Here is an 8,613-nt window from a genome sequence, read left to right as displayed (position 1 = left end):
GGCATAGAGGGAGGAGCCAGCACACTATTAAACTCTTAAAGTGCAAATGGCTCCTAGTGGACCTGTTTATACCCCATGGTACTAATGTGGACCCCAGCATCCTCTACGGACTACGAGAAAAGGATTTACCGGTAGGTAATTAAAATCCTATTTTTCTTTCTCTTACGTCCTAGAGGATGCTGGGGACTCCAAAAGGACCATGGGGTATAGACGGGATCCGCAGGAGACATGGGCACATTATAAGACTTTTACTGGGTGTGAACTGGCTCCTCCCTCTATGCCCCTCCTCCAGACTCCAGTTAGATTCTGTGCCCAGGAGAGACTGGACACACACTAGGGGAGCTCTCCTGAGTTTCTCTGGAAAGACTTTTGTTAGGTTCTTTATTTTCAGGGAGACCTGCTGGCTACAGGCTCGCTGCATCGTGGGACTGAGGAGAGAGAAGTCAGACCTACTTCTTCTTAGTTAAAGGCTCTGCTTCTTAGGCTACTGGACACCATTAGCTCCAGAGGGTTCGATCACTTGGTGCGCCTAGCTGCTTGTTCCCGGAGCCGCGCCGTCACCCCCTCACAGAAGAGAGAAGCCGGGTGAGTATGCAGAAGACTTCAGTGACGGCAGAAGACTTCAGTAACTGAGATACAGCGCAGCGGTCGCGCTGCGCTCCATGCTCCCACACACCAACACCAACGGCACTCACAGGGTGCAAGGCGCTGGGGGGGAGCGCCCTGGGCAGCAAGTTACTGAGTTTTTTTTAACTGGCAAAACTGCATATTAGAGGTGCCTGGGCACTATGTATGAGACCCCCGCCAGTATAATAATTTAAATTTGAGCGGGACTGCAGCGCGCCGGGAAGGGGCGTGGCTTAGCCGCACAGCTTACCAGCGCCATTTTCTCTCTTCACAGTGCATGCAGAGACGCTGGCCCGGACCTCCACTCTCCTTTCAAGTACTGGGAGCAAAACAGGGTGAGGTTGGGGGGGGGGGGCACAGTCAATTGGTGCTATATAATACAGCGCAGATATCATATATTAGTTTTTTAGTAGTATATGGGCGCTGGGGTGTGAGCTGGCATACTCCCTCTGTGTTCTCTCTACAGGCTTCCCTGTGGGTCTGTCCCCTTTTGCCAGTGTGTGTGTGTCGGTACCGTGTGTCGACATGTCTGAGGCTGAGTGCTCCTCCCCGGAGGAAGTTACTGGGGGCGCAGAGAAAGATTTGGGAGTGGCTCTGTCAGCACAGCCGACTGCTGATTGGGTGAATATGCTGAGTACACTGAATGCACATGTGGCTTTACTGTCTAAGAGGCTGGATAAATCTGATTCTCAGACACAAACATAGAGGAAATCCATGGAGGACGCCTTGTCTCAGGTACAGGCCCCCTCAGGGTCACAGAAACGTTCCTTTACCCAGATGGCAGATACGGATACCGACACGGACTCTGATTCCAGTGTCGACTTTAGTGAAGCCACTTTACATCCAAAATTGGTAAAGAGTATTCAGTACATGATTGTGGCTATTAAAGATGTTTTACATATCTCTGATGAACCTGCTGTTCCAGATACTAGGGTTTGTTTATTTAAAGGGAAAAAGCCAGAGGTGAAGTTTCCCCCCTCTCATGAACTGAATGCGCTTTGTGAAAAAGCTTGGGAGTCGCCTGACAAAAGGTGGCAGATTCCCAAGAGAATTTTTATGGCATATCCTTTCCCCTCTGACGACAGGAAGAAGTGGAAGTCCTCTCCCAATGTGGATAAGGCTCTGTCTCAACTGTCCAAAAAAGTGGCGTTTCCGTCTCTGGACACGGCTGCCCTCAAGGATCCTGCGGATCGCAAGCAGGAAACTACATTAAAGGCCATTTATGTTACTAAGGGTGCACTCCTCCGACCTGCAGTGGCGTCGGCATGGGTGAGTAGTGCTATTGCTAAGCGGGCTAATAATGTGGCATCTGACATGGATACTCTTGATAAGGATAACATTCTTTTGACTCTTGGTTATATCAGGGACGCTGCAGCTTACCTAAAGGATGCGGAAAGGGATATTGGCCTCTTGGTATCAAGGGCCAATACCATGGCAGTCTCGGCCAGGAGAGCGCTGTGGATTCATCAATGGAATGCTGATGCCGACTCCAAGAAAGCTATGCAAGCTCTCCCTTATAAAGGTAGTGTCTTGTTTGGTGACGGCCTCGCTGACCTGGTGTCTACCGCTACTGCGGGTAAGTCATCTTTTCTTCCTTATGTTCCCGCACAACAGAAAAAGGCACCCCATTATCAGATGCAGTCCTTTTGGCCTAATAAATACAAAAAAGGAAGGGGCGCGTCCTTCCTCGCTTTAAAAAGGTACAGAAAGGGGAAAAAGGTAGCCTGCTGAGTCAGGCGCCCAGGACCAAAAGTCCTCCCCCGCCTCTGCCAAGTCCACCGCATGACGCTGGGGCTTCCCTACGGGAAGGGGCCCGTCTCCGATTCTTCAGTCAGGTCTGGATTCAATCGGGCCTAGATCCTTGGGTCCCCCAAAAGTTGTGTAAACAGTGGGTCATTGTCCCGGTTCCCCTGTCCCAACGGGGGGGAGGGTTTTATTCAAGCCTCTTTGTCGTGCCGAAGCCGGACGGCTCGGTCAGACCGACCCTAAACCTAAAATCCCTCAATCTGTACTTGAAAACTTTCAAGTTCAAGATAGAATCTCTTCGAGCTGTGATCTCCAGCCTAGAAGGGGGGGATTTTATGGCGTCAGTCGACATAAAAGATGCTTACTTCCATGTCCCGATATATCCTCCTCATCAGGCCTTCCTGAGATTTGCGGTCCAGGATTGTCATTACCAATTTCAGGTGTTGCCATTTGGGCTTTCCACGGCCCTGAGGGTCTTCACCAAAGTGATGGCGGAAATGATGGTACTCCTACGCAAGCAAGGGGTCACAATTATCCCGTACTTGGACGATCTCCTGATAAAGGCGAGATCAAAGAGCAGTTGCTGAGGAATGTGGAACTCTCCCTGACGGTTCTGCGACATCATGGTTGGATTCTAAATTTGCCAAAGTCTCAGTTGATCCTGACAACTCGGTTGCCCTTCTTGGGCATGATCCTAGACACGGAACTACAGAGTGTGTTTCTTCCAGCGGAAAAAGCTCTGGAAATCCATTGCATGGTCAAGGAGTTTCTGAAACCTCCAAGTGTGTTGATTCATCAATGCACGCGAGTGCTAGGGAAGATGGTTGCGGCTTACGAAGCCATTCCATTTGGCAGGTTTCATGCCCGGGTGTTTCAGTGGGACCTGCTGAACAAATGATCCGGGTCTCACCTGCACATGCGCCAGAAAATAAGCCTATCTTCCAGGACCAGAATTTCTCTCCTGTGGTGGCTGCAAAGTTCTCACCTTCTAGAGGGACGCAGGTTCGGAATCCAGGATTGGGTCCTGCTGACCACGGATGCAAGTCTCCGAGGCTGGGGTGCAGTCACACAAGAAAGAAGTTTCCAGGGAAAATGGTGAAGCCAGGAATCTTGTCTCCACAACGGCCTTCTGCAAGCGAAAAACCTTCTTCAAGGTCTACCTGTCCTGATTCAGTCGGACAACATAAGAGCGGTGGCGTACGTAAACCGCCAGGGCGGAACAAAGAGCAGAGCGGCAATGGCGGAGGCCACAAGAGTTCTCCGCTGGGTGGAAAAGCACGTGAGCGCCCTGTCAGCAGTCTTCCTTCCAGGCGTGGACAACTGGGAAGCAGACTTCCTCAGCAGACACGATCTCCATCCAGGAGAGTGGGCCCTTCATCAAGAGGTATTTGCAGAAGTTACAAGGCATTGGGAAATTCCTCAAATAGACATGATGGCGTCTCGCCTCAACAAGAAGCTTCCGAGGTATTGTTCCAGGTCAAGGGACCCCCAAGCCAGTGCGGTGGACGCCCTGGTAACTTCATGGGTGTTTCAGTCAGTGTATGTGTTCCTTCCACTTCCTCTCATTCCAAAAGTGTTGAGGCTCATAAGACGAACAAGGGTTCCAGTAGTACTCGTCGTTCCAGATTGGCCATGGAGGGCCTGGTATCTGGATCTTCAGGAATTGCTCATAGAATATCCTTGGCCGCTTCCTCTCAGAGAGGAGCTGTTACTGCAGGGGCCATGCGTATTTCAGGACTTACCGCGGCTTTGTTTGACGGCGTGGAGGTTGAACGCCAAATCCTAGCTCGTAAGGGTATTCCCGGGTAAGTCATCCTCCCTCTCCTTAAGGCTAGAAAGGAGGTCACGGCGAAGCATTATCACCGTATTTGGAGAAATATGTGTCATGGTGTGAAGCCAAAGAAGCTCCTGCGGAGGAGTTTCACCTGGGTCGTTTCCTTTATTTCTCTGACGTCCTAGTGGATGCTGGGAACTCCGTAAGGACCATGGGGAATAGCGGCTCCGCAGGAGACTGGGCACAAAAGTAAAGCTTTAGGACTACCTGGTGTGCACTGGCTCCTCCCCCTATGACCCGCCTCCAAGCCTCAGTTAGATTTTTGTGCCCGGCCGAGAAGGGTGCACACTAGGGGCTCTCCTGAGCTTCTTAGTGAAAGTTTAGTTTTAGGTTTTTTATTTTCAGTGAGACCTGCTGGCAACAGGCTCACTGCATCGAGTCTGCTTTACCGACGTCTCCCTCCGACAGGGAGGCGGTATTGGAAGCCATTCACAAGCTGTATTCCCAGCAGGTGATAATCAAGGTACCCCTCCTACAACAGGGAAAGGGGTATTATTCCACGCTGTTTGTGGTACCGAAGCCGGACGGCTCGGTGAGACATATTTTAAATCTGAAATCCTTGAACACTTACATACAAAGGTTCAAATTCAAGATGGAGTCACTCAGAGCGGTGATTGCGAACCTGGAAGAAGGGGATTATATGGTGTCTCTGGACATCAAGGATGCTTATCTCCATGTCCCAATTTACCCTTCTCACCAAGGGTACCTCAGGTTTGTGGTACAGAACTGTCACTATCAATTTCAGACGCTGCCGTTTGGTTTGTCCACGGCACCCCGGGTCTTTACCAAAGTAATGGCCGAAATGATGATACTCCTTCGAAGGAAGGGAGTTTTAGTTATCCCTTGGACGATCTCCTGATAAGGGCAAGATCCAGGGAACAGTTGGTAGTCGGGGTAGCACTATCTCAAGTAGTGTTGCGGCAGCACGGTTGGATTCTCAATATTCCAAGATCGCAGCTGATCCCGACGACACGTCTTCTATTCCTAGGGATGATCCTGGACACAGTCCAGAAAAAGGTGTTTCTCCCGGAGGAGAAAGCCAGGGAGTTATCCGAACTAGTCAGAAACCTCCTAAAACCAGGCCAAGTGTCAGTGCATCAGTGCACAAGGGTCCTGGGAAAATGGTGGCTTCCTACGAAGCAATTCCATTCGGCAGATTCCACGCAAGAACTTTCCAGTGGGACCTGCTGGACAAATGGTCCGGATCGCATCTTCAGATGCATCAGCGGATAACCCTGTCACCAAAGACAAGGGTGTCTCTCCTGTGGTGGTTGCAGAGTACTCATCTTCTAGAGGGCCGCAGATTCGGCATTCAGGACTGGGTCCTGGTGACCACGGATGCCAGCCTGCGAGGCTGGGGAGCAGTCACACAGGGAAGAAATTTCCAGGGCTTGGGGTCAAGCCTGGAGACATCACTTCACATAAATATCTTGGAGCTAAGGGCCATTTACAATGCCCTAAGCCAAGCAAGACCTCTGCTTCAAGGTCAGCCGGTGCTGATCCAGTCGGACAACATCACGGCAGTCGCCCACGTAAACAGACAGGGCGGCACAAGAAGCAGGAGGGCAATGGCAGAAGCTGCAAGGATTTTTCGCTGGGCGGAAAATTATGGGATAGCATTGTCAGCAGTGTTCATTCCGGGAGTGGACAACCGGGAAGCAGACTTCCTCAGCAGGCACGACCTCCACCCGGGAGAGTGGGGACTTCACCCAGAAGTCTTCCACATGATTGTAAACCGTTGGGAAAAACCAAAGGTGGACATGATGGCGTCCCGCCTAAACAAAAAATTGGACAGGTATTGCGCAAGGTCAAGGGACCCTCAGGCAATAGCTGTGGACGCTCTGGTAACACCGTGGGTGTACCAGTCAGTGTATGTGTTCCCTCCTCTTCCTCTCATACCAAAAGTACTGAGAATTATAAGACGGAGGGTAGTAAGAACTATACTCGTGGCTCCGGATTGGCCAAGAAGGACTTGGTACCCGGAACTTCAAGAGATGCTCACGGAGGACCTGTGGCCTCTACCTCTAAGAAGGGACCTGCTCCAGCAAGGACCCTGTCTATTCCAAGACTTACCGCGGCTGCGTTTGACGGCAGGGCGGTTGAACGCCGGATCCTGAAGGAAAAAGGCATTCCGGATGAAGTCATCCCTACCCTGATCAAAGCCAGGAAGGATGTAACCGCAAAGCATTATCACCGCATTTGGCGAAAATATGTTGCGTGGTGTGAGGCCAGTAAGGCCCCGATGGAGGAATTTCAACTAGGTCGATTCCTGCATTTCCTGCAAACAGGAGTGTCTATGGGCCTAAAATTGGGGTCCATTAAGGTTCAAATTTCGGCCCTGTCAATTTTCTTCCAGAAAGAACTAGCTTCAGTTCCTGAAGTTCAGACGTTTGTAAAAGGGGTACTGCATATACAGCCTCCTTTTGTGCCTCCAGTGGCACCTTGGGATCTCAATGTAGTTTTGGGGTTCCTAAAGTCACATTGGTTTGAACCACTTGAATCTGTGGAGTTAAAATATCTCACATGGAAAGTGGTCATGCTGTTGGCCCTGGCCTCGGCCAGGCGCGTGTCAGAATTGGCGGCTTTATCCTGTAAAAGCCCTTATCTGATCTTCCATTCAGACAGGGCGGAATTGAGGACTCGTCCTCATTTTCTCCCTAAGGTGGTTTCAGCGTTTCATCTGAACCAAGCTGTTCAGCCTCTCACTAAGCCCTTTCTGGCAAATTTGAAGCCTACAGTATAACCACCTTTACTTTTCAATAATCTGTTCAGAAGAGGTGTTTGTAGAACGGTGTTTTATTATTCAGTAAAGGGATCACAGATATGATGCGTTGATTTGATGTACAATACGATATGATGATGTGTGATAATGAGGTAAAACTGTTAATGAAACAAGAATATGCAATTATGATATGCATGTGAAAAGCAAAATGGATATACACAAGTACATATAACATGGGCTGTGCAAACATGTGATTACATGTGCAAGTATAAACTACAGTGCAGCTAACATTACTCACTGGCTAAACAGGTTGAGATGAGACATTTAATATACAAACTCACCATCGAATGCTATATGAGAGTTGGACCCATGTAAAGCATGACTGTCTGGGACCATGAGGGAAGTAGAAAGGCTGATCCCAGCTTCTTCATCCCAGAATGCATTGCAAGACTGGCTACAAGAGGCTATGAGGGTCAAATTAATTGATGGGACTGACCACTAGATGGGGGAATAATACAACTTTCTGTAGTAAAGGTAATCAGATCTACACAAAGCAAATGCTGAAGGCATGACACTCCCCGTCTGGTATCACTGGTACCATATTTTAAACTCTAAACAGATAACAATAAGAATAGTTCAGTCACTGGTCTGAGGAACAACTTAGTCTCTCCTCGCTTACAGATCTTGACCTCAACCTTACGAACTTTCCCATCCTTGCTTGGGAACGTCTTGGTGACAAGACTTAAAGGCCATTCGTTGCGTTGTGACTGGCAATCTCTGACGAGCACAATGTCACCTGGTTTTAAGTTGGGTTTGGCAACTTGCCACTTGCTCCTTGACTGCAGGGTAGAAAGGTATTGTCTTTTCCATCTGTCCCAAAAGGTGTTTGCAAGGCTTTGAACTTGTCTCCATTGACGTTTGAACAGGTCTTTGGTATTGAATTCTCCAGGAGGAGCATAGGTAATCCCGGTCTTCTGTGTAAGAAGAGTGGCCGGAGTAAGTAGAAGTGGGTCTTCTGGGTCATTAGACACTGAAGTCAATGGTCTTCCGTTGACGATAGCTGAGACTTCAGCCATGAAGGTTGTTAAGCTCTCGTGAGTAAGTCTTGCAGTTCCCACTTGCAAGAATATGGAATCAAGGATTCTGCGTATCATGCCGATCATCCTTTCCCAGGCACCTCCCATATGAGAAGAATGAGGCGGGTTGAAGGTCCATGTACAACCTTGCTCACTGAGATATCTCTCTATGCTTTTAGTGTCAATGTTCGAATTAATTTGTAATTCTTTGGCTGCTCCAATGAAGTTGGTACCTCTGTCGGACCGGATGTGTTTTACTGGGCCACGGATAGCAATGAAGCGTCTAAAGGCATTGATGAAGCTTGAAGTGTCCATTGATTCTATAACTTCGATGTGAACAGCTCTGATGCTCATACAAGTGAATACAACCGCCCAGCGCTTGCTGTTCGCATTCGCACCTCTAGTATGTCATGTGATGACAGTCCATGGACCAAATACATCAAGACCAACATTGGAGAAAGGAGGGTCTGTACTAAGTCTGTCTGTTGGAAGATTAGCCATCTTCTGAGTTTGGGAAGTACCACGAAGTCTACGGCAAATGATACATTTGAAGATTGTGCTGCTTACACACCTTTTCGCTCCAATAATCCAGAACCCAGCTGATCGTA

The 8,613-nt window shown here is 49.2% G+C and overlaps 1 long non-coding RNA gene across 1 annotated transcript; it reads right to left on the bottom strand.

Annotated features, from left to right (window-relative positions):
- Nucleotides 1–6,985: 6,985 nt before the first annotated feature.
- On the bottom strand, nt 6,986–8,218 carry LOC135058247 (uncharacterized). The gene is made up of 2 exons (XR_010244703.1): nt 7,271–8,218; nt 6,986–7,087 (listed from the first exon to the last, which is right to left on the bottom strand). It is a non-coding gene; the product is annotated as an uncharacterized LOC135058247 (long non-coding RNA).
- Nucleotides 8,219–8,613: the final 395 nt, after the last annotated feature.

This window comes from Pseudophryne corroboree, chromosome 3, assembly GCF_028390025.1.
Source record: "Pseudophryne corroboree isolate aPseCor3 chromosome 3, aPseCor3.hap2, whole genome shotgun sequence".
Taxonomy (NCBI): Eukaryota; Metazoa; Chordata; class Amphibia; order Anura; family Myobatrachidae; genus Pseudophryne; species Pseudophryne corroboree.
The sequence above is the reverse complement of the archived record's forward strand: the minus strand, read 5'-3'. Positions and strand labels throughout refer to the sequence as shown.